The sequence below is a fragment of the Arvicanthis niloticus genome, chromosome 22 (assembly GCF_011762505.2).
Source record: "Arvicanthis niloticus isolate mArvNil1 chromosome 22, mArvNil1.pat.X, whole genome shotgun sequence".
In the NCBI taxonomy this organism is placed as follows: Eukaryota; Metazoa; Chordata; class Mammalia; order Rodentia; family Muridae; genus Arvicanthis; species Arvicanthis niloticus.
Window position 1 is genome coordinate 24,666,887 of NC_133429.1, and position 11,275 is coordinate 24,678,161.

The following is an 11,275-nucleotide window of genomic DNA, read 5'->3' on the forward strand; positions in this document are numbered from 1 at the left end:
ACTATAAAGTAATCTCTTGAAACTTTTGCAAACAAATCCTTTTATGGATTCAATCGTTTTAGTCATCTAGATGAATTCCAAAGGGAGTGATTGCTATATCATAAGACTTCAGCAGTTTTGGCCAATGGCATTGTATTTGGCTAACTGTTTTGCCTTACTAACAATGTGAATAAGAATCCCTGCACCATGATTGACATTATCAAATGCTTTGGAATAGAGCCATTCTGATAGGTGTGTTGTGGTATCACATTGCTGTTTTGATTTTCAAGTTCCAGGTGATATATACATTTTCAGAATGTTTATATATACTTGTTCTTCATCTGTATCCACTCCTTGATGAGACATTTATCTCTATGACTTACTTTATTTTGAAGGTTAGGTTTATGCCTTCTTAATTATTGAATGCTGAGATTTCTTTGTGTATTTAGAAAGTGTTTTATGACTTGCATGTTACATAAATATTTTCTTCAAGTCTGTGCCTTCTCTTTGCTTTCATTTTTTTTTAAGTTAGCTATGTTTTTTACTTATCCACTTTCCATCCCTCTCACTGCCCCCAACCCATAACCCGTCTCCTATCTCCCTGTCACCTTCTCCTCTTCTTCTTCTCACCTTCCCTGTCATTTTACTTATATGACAGTCCAAAGTGTTAAGTCCTATAAATACCACGTTGAAACTCTAAGTCTCTTAGGTTTACTCCTATGTCATCACAAGTTGAGTGATTTTGTAATTTATAGTTTAAGCTTGTAATTTATCGCTTGTTTTAGTCTTGTTTTATTTTGGAGCACCCTAGCTGCTCTTCTCTCTCTCTCTCTCTCTTTCCCTCTCTCTCTCCCTCTCTCTCTCCCTCTCTCTCTCTCTGTCTTCTCTCTGTGTGTCCTGTTTGTATCTTACTCTCTCTCTCTCTCATTCTCTCTTCTTGTGTGTGTATGTGTGTGTGTGTGTGTGTGTGTGTGTGTGTGTGTGTGTGAGAGAGAGAGAGAGAGAGAGAGAGAGAGAGAGAGAATTTGTATATGCATGTTTTCATGTGGGTACATGAGTATGTGTATGTGTATACAAGTTGAAAACAATGATCCACTTCAAAAAATTTTTCATTTGTTCTCCACCTCAAGATTCAGCTCAGGTGCCTAGAAATGATGTCCCCAAGAATTCTACTATATTTGGCTTCTCAGTGATTATGTTACAGGCACAAAGGGTATCCAGGTTTTATATATATATATATCATATATATATAATATGTATATATAATTATACATATATATATATATATATATATATATATATATATATATATATAAAACCTGGATACCCTTTGTGCCTGTAACATATATATAATTATATATATATATATATAATTGAACTCAAGGCTTTGTTTGTGGGGAGCCATTACCCAATAGGTCATATAGTCTACCAATTTATTTTATTCTAAATTTAAATTTGAAGATTTGTTTTTGATATTAATTTTGTCTGCCTGTATGCATGTGTGTCCATGTCTTTGTGTGTCTGTGTATGTGCTGAGAAAATCAAAGGAGAGTGCCTGATTCTCTGGACATGAAGTTTATAGGCAGTTATGGATTACTTTTGTGTGCTGGGAAACAAACTCTAGTCCTAGGCATAAACATGATGAGCACTCTCTGCTGATTCCTCCCTCCAGTACCTTAACTGTTATTTTTTAACTTTGGGTATTTTTATCTCTAGTATACCTTTTGTATAAAATGCAGCCAATTAACTTGTATTGTGGTTTTGTGGTATTTTTTCGTGGGGCTAAAACAAAGTACATAGTATGTAGTATAATATGATACTTTAATACACACGCACACACACTAGAATGGGTGCATCAAAATTATTAACATACTTGTTACTTCTTTGTTAATGTTTTCTTGGGAGTGATAATGTTAACAATCCTTTTGTAGTTATTTTAAAAGTGCAATAGTGTTAGGTGTGTTCATCATGTTGTTTAATGCATTTACAGTCAAATTCCTCGCCTAAAGCTGAAACTCTGTCTATTTTGCTAAGCATTCTCTTATCTACCATTCTCTACATTTTTTTTTCAAATTTCCTCCATACTCAATTTATGTGGCTTTAATTATTTTTTGGATATAGCATTTAAGTGAGAGCCTATATAGTTGCTTTTCTGCACTATATTCATGTCACTTAAAATGATGTCTTCTTGGTTCATTTATATTTTCACATATATAATAGAAATGTGTAAATAGTACTCTACATATACATAAATATAAAATACATAAAAATATAAATAATATTTTTAAGTATTCATTTGATAGTGTGTTTAATTTATTACTCGTATAATTTAAATTTAACATATAAATGTTGTATTTTTACTTAATTTTAATAACTTTTTTCTATCATTTTGTTTTCCATATTTTTTTATGATTTTACTTTCATTACATTATCAGCACGTCAATTATATCTCCATTAAAATATATGTAATATTTACTCCACAGTATATAGTAGATACAATCAAAAAATTCAATTTTAAACTATAATATTTTATTTGCTGCATATTCATTTATATCAGTACTTGCAATTTGCCAATCACATGCTTATGAAAATGACCTATTTCATGTCATTTACCCAATATTTTAATTTTGAATAAGTATTATAGCTGTAGATTAGTAGGTATACAAGAATTTTCAATTACTAAAAATTATAATAAAAAGCATGTGGTCTCAGGAAGCAATTGATGAATTGCAGTGAGAGAATCTAGAATCATTTAGCACAAGAGAGTCTAGGTATGCCTTTGAGGGATTATACTAAAAGAAATATTGAAGCATGGAAGAGTGACCTGATAGGGTGGCACCACTGTCTCTTTGGTATTCTAGGCTACACAACTGGAGAAAGGAAAGTGAATAAAATCATTTACTTGTTTCTCTCTCCTTATTTACATTTTTGTTTTTATTTATGTGTATGAGTGTCTGTCTGTAAGTGTATATAATGCATATGTGTGTCCTCAAGAAGACGTAAAGAGCATTAGCTCCCATGGGGTTGAAGTTAGAACCAGTAATGATTCACACAACCTGAATGATGACAGAGAGACACTTTTTGTTTTCTCTTCTTCTTCTTCTTCTTCTTCTTCTTCTTCTCTTCTTCTTCTTCTTCTTCTTCTTCTTCTTCTTCCTCTTCCTCTTCCTCTTCCTCTTCCTCTTCCTCTTCCTCTTCCTCCTCCTCCTCCTCCTCCTCCTCCTCCTCCTCCTTCCTTCTCCTTCTCCTTCTCCTTCTCCTTCTCCTTCTCCTTCTCCTTCTCCTTCTCCTTCTCCTTCTCCTTCTCCTTCTCCTTCTCCTTCCTTCTCCTTCTCCTTCTCCTCCTTCCCCTTCTTCTTCTTCTTCTTCTTCTTCTTCTTCTTCTTCTTCTTCTTCTTCTTCTTCTTCTTCTTCTTCTTCTTCTTCTTCTTCTTCTTCTTCTTCCTCCTCCTCCTCCTCCTCCTCCTCCTCCTCCTCCTCCTCCTCCTCCTCCTCCTCCTCCTCCTCCTCCTCCTCCTCCTTCTTCTCTTATATATTACATCCCTAGAATACAGCCCACAACCACTGACTGGGACTCATGAGAACTTTCAGAGATCAGAGAGGCTGGAGGGTCTGACCTAGGTTTTCTGCATGTATGTTATGGTTGAGTCCTTTGGTGTTCTTGTGGGAATCTTAACAATAGGAACAGGTGTTGTCCATGAGTCTTTTGAAAACTTGCGATACTTGTGGCTTGCCTATCCAATAACACATTCTCTTTTATTATAGATCCTGAATATTACCCCATCCTGGTTCTCCTCCCCCAACAGAGTTCTCTCTTTTCTTTGCCTTTGAGATGGTGACCTCCTCAAGATTCTCTGTCCCTGAAGCATCAAGTTACTACAGGATTAGGCACATCCTCTTCCACTAAAGCCAGTAAGGGCAGTCCTCTGTTAAATATGTATCAGGGATCTCTGGCTAATGTGTGTATGCTCTTCCTTTGTTGGCTTAGTTTCTGGGAGCTCCCATTCTCCCATTTCCCCTCCCCATTGCCTCTGAGAAGATGCCTCCCATCACCTATTCCTGGGGCATCAAGTCACTACAGGATTAGGCACATAGTCTCCCACTAAGGCCAGACAAGTCAGTTCTTTGCTACATATATGCATCTCTGCATATATACACAGAGACCTTGGTGGCTCGGTCTCTGGGATCTCCCAGGATCCAGGTTAGTTGACACTCTTGGTTTTCCTATTGGATTGTCATCCCCTTCAGTTCCTTTAATCTTTCCCTTAACTCTTTCATAGGGGTCCTCTACTTCAGTTCAATAATTGGCTTTGAGTTTCTGCATCTGTCTCAGTCAGCTTCTGGTAGAGCCTCTCTCAGAGGACTGTGAACAGCAGGCACACTATTACTGATATTATGTTGTACTTACAGACAGAAGCCTAACATGGCTCTCCTCTGAGAGGCTCAACCAGTGACACATTCTTAAACACTGAGTTATGTCTCTAACCCACGCTATCAGATATAGAATGAAAACAGTTTCTAGGGTTATGACCTCTCTACCATGATACACTGAAGCATTGATCTGTGAGCCAGAATAAACATTCTCTTATTTAAGATGCTTTTGTCAGATAATTTTGTCTCAACAACAGGAACAACAAGTGAAAGCTAAGACAAGTATTAAATCTATCCACTTGGAAACTTCCTTAACCATCTCTTCTTTTCTCACAAATATCAAAAATCATAGGATATAAAATGCTGTGGCCAATGCAACTTAGATTTATATAATACTGTTTATAGTGTTCTTGATTATATGGAAGCAGAAAAATCTAACTTTCTTTGAATTACTTCAAATTATTATTAGCAATGGTACATTTTCTAAAAGAAACATATCTTTTAATAAAAGTATAATATCACTCCTGGTAATACCACTAAAAAGTTTCTTTCATTGATGTGTTCAATAGTTTGAGAATTTAAAATTAGTTATTGGTTTTAAAATTTAGTAAAAAAAAAAAAGTAGCTGCAACACATAATAGAATAAGTAGTTGGCTATGATTCTTGTGCATTTTTAAGATATTCTTCTTAATTTTTAAAATATTTATAGTCACAATATAGTCACAGTAATCAGTAAATGAAACCTAGAGTGCTCTCTCAAGCTAAAAATTCTTTCTAAGTAGAAAAATATTTTTATCTATAATGTAATCATTCATAATCAGTTTTCACCTGTTAGTCTCTCATATATTTTTTATATTTTTGGTTTTTTATTCTAATTTCTGGATGCATTATGAAAATAAAGATTTTTTTAAACATATTCTAATTTTGCCTTGTCAAAATTTCTAGGTATTTGCTTTTTCAAAAATTCTGAATCGATTTGAAGGAAGCATACACTTGTCTGTAAATGACTCAGAAACTCTGGCATTTTGAGGAAATAAAAATTGAATGTGGAAGAAAGCTGTATTGAATAAATATTTAATTTTAGCTTTTCCTTAGCTCTAGTTTGTTGGAAGCTCATTTTGAACTACTCAAAATTTCTTCTTGGAATTTTGCCTTCTACTTATTTTATATAGGAAACCTTTATACATTCGTGCTACAGAATATTAAATTATCTGCTCTATGACTATGTCATAAAAATTTAAGTATCATTAATGATTGCTTTGTATGACAAAATGTTATAACAAACAAGTATAGTATGTGATTTTAATATATCATTCAATAGAATTAATTAAATTGTCTCCAAAACAATTGTACTGGTGCATGGTGAAATTAATGTTAATTGGTATTTAGGATAAAATTCTAGCTACCCAGAACCTAACAAAATAGGATTCCACCCTAAATATTTGTCTTAATTACATTTTAGTATCTATATTTTAAAAATAATCTTTGAGAATCTCATATAGTATATTTTAATCATATTAATTCACAAATCCTCCCAGATGTTCTACCCTCCCATCCCTCCTTACCTACTTTGTATTATTTCTCTCTTAAAAAAATAACCATAACAAAACACTAAAAACAACAAAACATGGACTGTGGTTTATGTTGCCTGCCCTGGAGTGTAGCTGATATGCCTAATGTCACTACATTGAAGAATACTGATTCTCCTTCTCCTGGATGCTATCCCAATAGCTTCTTGGCTGGAGGTAGGAATTTAGGACCATATATCCCATATGTAGTGCTGTGATGTTTGTGCTGGTTGAATTGGTATAGATCTTGTCCATGTTGTACCAATCTCTGTGTGTTCATATGTACATCAGCCCTGCTGCGTCTGCAAAATGCTGTTTGACTCCAGAACAAAACATCTCTTATTCCTTTTGAAGGGAGAACTGTTGTTTTTCATTTTGCTTTGTGTGTGTGTGTGTGTGTGTGTTTGCATGTAAAAATATTTTATTCAGTTGATGTAATTGTTATCTCCAAGGCTTAATGCTTCATTCTGTTAACCTAGACTTAGTCCTGGAAGCTTCTAGCCTCTGTACAATCCAATCTAGGCCTAAAATATTTTTAGCCTCTGAGACATGTTGCTGAATAAAGTCACTCCTTCCTACTTCATTCTGAACTCTGGCTGACTGGTTCAACTCAGCTTTTCTGGCTCAAAATTTCTCTCCAAGCTGACTGATTCAATCTTGCTTTGTAATTGGTCTCTCCTGAATTGCTCTGCTTGACCTCCAACTAGCTGTAGCAATCTGTTCTAATCCTCTGGCCCCTTCTCATTCTCTAGCTAGTTCTGTCTTGTGTTTAGCTTGCTCTCTCTTCAACCTGTTTCTGTAAAACCCTCTTGGTAAAACTCCCTCCTCGCCACATCCATTTCTGCGCTGCTCTCTTAAGTAGCTTCCTTTCCTCTTTCTTCTCATGAAGACTGGGCATATCCTATCCTGTAAATCTCTCTCTAATTTTTCACTTTGTCTGTCACTTGATTAGAAATCACTTTTAAACCCGGGTCCTTCCTTCTATAAATTAACTTCACTTCCTTTGTCTGGGATTAAAGGTGTATACTAAAGATGTGTCTGCATTCTAACCAGAGGGATTAATGTGTGCTAAGGTTAAGCCAGGTGACAATGAGAATCAGCCTTCTTAAGGAAATAATACAAACTCAGGGGTGAAAGGTTCACAGTGTGATCCAATATCCTAAGTATTTCTCTCTCTCTCTCTCTCTCTCTCTCTCTCTCTCTCTCTCTCTCTCTCTACCTCTCTGTGTGTGTGTGTGTGTGTGTGAGAGAGAGAGAGAGAGAGAGAGAGAGAGAGGAGATCTAGATCCCTTGAAACAAGATTTTTATATAATAATCCAATGTATACCTATGTTGTTTCACAGTATTGCCTACATTTATTTTGTAGAAATTCCCTGATAATGTTTTAGCATAACTAATGTTTCTACATGAATACAATTCTCAAGTTATAATTGATATAATTTGTCTTCTTTTTACATATTAATTAGATAATTTCAGGGATTATGAAAATAGTCAAATAAAACTTTCTGTTACTCTGTTATTTAAAATAATTCAGTGAAAAAACCTGTAAACATGGTACATTTTCAATGTTTGACACATTTTATAATGATATTCTAGAATTAATTTTTTATATGTGAATATCACTTTTTAACTTGTGAAGTTACTTGCCATGGAGAGATTAGCCCACCAATTTTTGTTTATTTTCAGATTATCATCACAACATTTTAAAAACTTTTAATATTTATTGTTTGGGTCCAAGAGTTGTTCACAAACCACAGTAACAAGGTTTGTCAGTCAGACAGGGATGGTTTGTTGAACACACACAAAGACAGATTGATCAGGGCCATAGGTCAGACTTTGGGAGCTAAAACTATAAACCTGAAGATTTCTGAAGGAAGGCTTATAAAGGAAAACACCACACACACACACACACACACACACAGAGTCAACCACGCATGTGTAGAAAGTGCTGCCCAGTAGCCTGCTCTGACTCAAGCTATTTTGGAAGTTTTAGAGAACAGATTTAACTAACCTTTATTCTGATTGGTGCTAAGTGGATCTTATGGTTGTTGATTTTCGTAAGGTTACCAAACCTCAGAGCATACAAAACACAACAAGATATGTGGTCAACATGACTCTGAATTAAGTTCTTTTTCTGTGACAATGACTGGTGGGCATATTACAGCAACAAAATAAAATTGCAGGTAGGGGTAGAACATAATGGCTGCAACTACCCTGGAAGGCTGGGTGGGCAGGGCCTAGGCAGAACTCAGCATTTATCATAGATAAAATTATTCAATATGTTTCTATGCTCAGGGTTAAATAGTATCATTCTAAGTATTGATGGTTAATATATGGACCAGAAATATGTTTTTTTTTTTTTTTTTTTTTTTTTTTTTTTTTTTTTTGCACGACATGATTATTAAGACTATACTTTCGGGGATCATTTCTATAGTTCCTTACAAGAAATATGGTTTAATGGTAATACAATTTTGGAGAAATGTTTTAAAAGCTTTATTTATTTTATGTGTATGACTGCTTACCTACATGTATGTCTATGTGAAAGCCTGTGTCTTGCCCAGGCCAGAGGAGGGTGTCACATCATTTGGAAGTTAAATTATAGACATTTTGAAAGCTGTCTAATATGTGCTGGAAACAATCTGAGTTATTTGTCAGAGCAATCAGAGTTATTAACTGCTCAGCAGTCACCAAAATTTGTTAATAAGGTTTTAAATATATATATATAAAATATATAAATATATATAAATAAATATATATATAATATATATTTAAATATATATATTAAATATACATATATATGTGTGTATATATATATATATATATATATATATATATATATATTCCCAAAAGCAATGAAAGAGCCTATTACTAAGGATATCACACATGTTGGTTGCAGCAGGCAGACAAATCGATCTATTTCTGAACAGGAATCTCTATCTTTCCCTGTTGAATAGTGTGCACGCACTGACAAACAGTCTCCAGAAAAGTGATCAACAAACCTTAACATCCATGGACACACACATTACCTATGGAACCTGACAAGCAAAATGTGTCCACTGGCACAATAGTGACAAGAAAGCTTCTGCGATATCTAACTCTTATTTTATTAGATTTGACATGGCTCATAAGGGACTTCATGCCTGGTACTTTAAACAGTAGTTTAAAAAATGCATAGCTATGGAGATCACAGTTCCTATTGGAGAAGTTGATATAGTTTTGTTAATTTAACATGGAATCACACTGCCTTTTAAATATTTGTTCTATAATTTTAGAGAAACAGTACTGTCAGACTTGGTTAAAGAAGCTACTCTTTGCAATAAATACAGACTCATCACTTCTCAAGGACCAATGTACACGTGAATATTGAATTTTAAGTGCTAAACAAGACATTAATTTAACCCCTCTGAGGCTGACAATATAGACAAGGAGAAAAATTTAAAAAATTGAGATTGAGATGGTAGTGACAAAGACGAAAATGCCATCCTTTTTCTATGCCTAGCATACAGTCATAGCAGCTGTAGTTGCCTAAACTGGGGCCACACAATACAAAGTCTACCGATGGCCAGTCATAGATCGGTGGAGGGTAAATGGTACCTAGCACTCCCTGGGAAACTACTGGCTATTGAACATTGCACGAGAGGTGGTTATTTTCCATTATTTACCCACTGGAACCTCCAGTGGGTATTTCCACATACATAACAATGCTGGTGGCCCTCCTTCAACTCAATGGCTTACAAATAAAACAACACAAAAGTAGGGATATTTATAGGAATCTCAGTTGGGGGAGTTGATAAAAAAAAGAGGGACATAAGGGAACCTGTGGGAGTGATAGTAACAAAAATGATTTCTGTGTATATGTGGTGTCTGTGGTGTGTGTGTGTGTGTGTGTTTGAGTGTGTGTATGTGTGAATGTGACTCAGTGCATGTATGTGTGTCAGTGTGTGTATGTATTCGAGTGTGTATATGTGTATAGAAATTATTAACAATAAACATAGTACACAGAAGCTTGTAAGGACTAGAAAAAGTACACACCAGATAAATTTCTTCAGCCAAACATCTGGTGATGATGGATAATGTTACTTGAAACATACACAGAAAAGAAAAGGTATAGCAAGAGCTCTAATTTAAAACAACACCTATAGTGGAAAACAGGTATCTTTCATCACGCAAGTTGGCATCCTTCCATGAGTAGGATATCTCTAGGTATTTGTCCCAGACCCTGTTAAAATAAAAATGTAGAAATATAAATATCATCCAAATAAAGTGTTTGTTTGAGTACTATATAGAATAAAATCTCTGCCTCATCTATATGTATCTTACAAACATATCCCCTCACTTTTTCTGAAGTTTGGAAAATTGTGCAAAACACGTTTGCTTTCACACTTTATTGAGAGCATGAAGTCCAATTATAATATTGTCAGTTTTTCTATTTAAATGTGTCAGTTTTCATATTATGATTTTCACACCTGTACTAGCTAAGATTAAACAGTCACGTCATCTGAGACCACACAACATCTAAACTGTGAAAATTAATTTCAGTTTCACCTAAGCATAACCCCATGTGGCTTTCCTATTATTCATACACCAGGGTATCTGTGACTTTTGGCAACCAAAATGTTTACTTAGAAAGACTGGAAGGAGTTATGCTGGTAGTATATCATATTTCAGTATAATGCCAATAAATGCGCCATTTGGGGAGGAAATAGGTTATAAAATCATTCTTCCACTTTTAAATTGTTGAATATGTAATCATATACATCTTAGTGATGAATATTAAACTCTCAAAAGTATTTGTATGAAAAAGGTGTGGTTATGTTAAACAATAGGCCATCATATGCCCCAAGTTAGGATTTATAAAATTTAATGTTTCCAAAAAGAAAACAAAAGTAAGAGAACTAGAGGAATCATAATCACATCTGGAGATTCAAACTGAATTATCAAACTACACAATGGTATTACATGGAAAGTAGTCAAAATTTTGATTGTCAATATTGAAGTTATATGCATGGGGTGGGTCAGATCAAGATGCATATGTATAAACATGCAACTTTCAAGGGGTAAATAAATAGAGTATTCAAATGTTTTCTTCGGTGTATGAAAATGAGAGCATGTCTTTATCAAATAGATTATCTCTGAAATTCAAAACAGTTTTAGTCATCTATTAGACACTATAACCTCTTTTAAAACCATGGTAAGAAGCTGTATTTATAGCATATATTTGTATTAAAACAACCATAGAAACTGAATCAATAATGCATTTGATCTGTAGGAAATGCTTACATTGCAATCAGGGAGGCCATGGTGAGCAGTTCCTGTTTGCTTATTTCAAAATCTATGTTGTAATTCCTCATACACAC